This window comes from Gossypium raimondii, chromosome 3 (assembly GCF_025698545.1).
Source record: "Gossypium raimondii isolate GPD5lz chromosome 3, ASM2569854v1, whole genome shotgun sequence".
NCBI lineage: Eukaryota > Viridiplantae > Streptophyta > Magnoliopsida > Malvales > Malvaceae > Gossypium > Gossypium raimondii.
In genome coordinates, this window is record NC_068567.1 from 15,553,348 (window position 1) to 15,554,537 (window position 1,190).

Sequence of the window (1,190 nt, forward strand, 5' to 3'; positions counted from 1 at the left end):
TGCTCAATTTGTAGCTACTTGTCTTCCAGAAACTGCTTAATTTGTCGGCCATTGGTAATTGTTGCTTGCGATCCTCTCGATGATCTCTTAAGCCTTGTCATAAGACTTAGACAAAATCACACCATTCATAAAAGCATCCACCATTAATCTTGTATGTGCTTTGAGATTGTTATAAATGGTCTCCAATTGGATACAATGAGGAATCCCATGATGAGGACACTTACGAAGCAATTCCTTGAATCTTTCCCACATCCCGTATAAGGACTCGTCTTCCAATTATTGGAAAGTAGTTATCTCATTACGCAATTTTGCGTTCTTGCTCGGTGGAAAATACTTAACTAAAAACATTTCTGCTAATTCTTGCCAAGTGGATATTGAACTTGGTGGCAATGAATTTATCCATGCTTGTGCTTGATCTAGCAACGAGTATGGAAATAGTTTTAACCTTAGTGCATCTTCAGTGACACCATCTAAGTTAAATGAACCACTCACCTTCATGAATAATCGAAGGTGTAAGTGTGGGTATTATGTGGGCATACCACTAACTTGGCCCACCGTTTGGAGCATTTGAAACATCACTGGTTTCAATTCGAATTGGGGTGCCTTGATATCCGACCTTCTAATTCCCATATTTAACTTATTGAAGTATGGCACAATGTATTGTCTGATGACACGATCCCTATCATCAGAAATTAGGATTGGGTTGTGCACTTGTTCGACTCCATTATCTTGTCCATCATTTTGATTTCCATGGTCCATCTCGATTTTTCTTTGAGAAGATCTCTCATGTCTACTTTGTCTAAAATTCTACTCGATTTCAGGGTCTATAGGTAATAGATCAATGATTCAATCTATGCTCATAAAAACCTGAAAAATAAATATTTAGTAAATAATAAAGAATAAATTAGTAGGGTTTAAAAATAATAAACGCCAAATTGTAAAAATAATTTCACAAAAAAATGATTAAGGCAATAGTCCTTAGCAACGGCGCAAAAAACTTGTAACGAGTTTGTGCAAGTGTACACAGTCGTTCAAGTAATAAGTAAGTAAAATGAGTTATCGTCTCCACAGGGACTTTATAAGCTTAACCAATTAATTGCAAAATTATAATTAACAATTTGATGTACAAACTTAATAATTTTGGATAGTGATGACTAAATTAACTAGATACAAAGATTGATCCCTATGCA

The 1,190-nt window shown here is 35.1% G+C and overlaps 1 non-coding gene across 1 annotated transcript; it reads left to right on the forward strand.

Moving 5' to 3' along the window:
• Positions 1 to 202: 202 nt before the first annotated feature.
• Positions 203 to 309, forward strand: LOC128040245 (small nucleolar RNA R71). The gene has a single exon (XR_008194903.1). It is a non-coding gene; the product is annotated as a small nucleolar RNA R71 (small nucleolar RNA).
• The last annotated feature ends 881 nt before the right edge of the window (positions 310 to 1,190 follow it).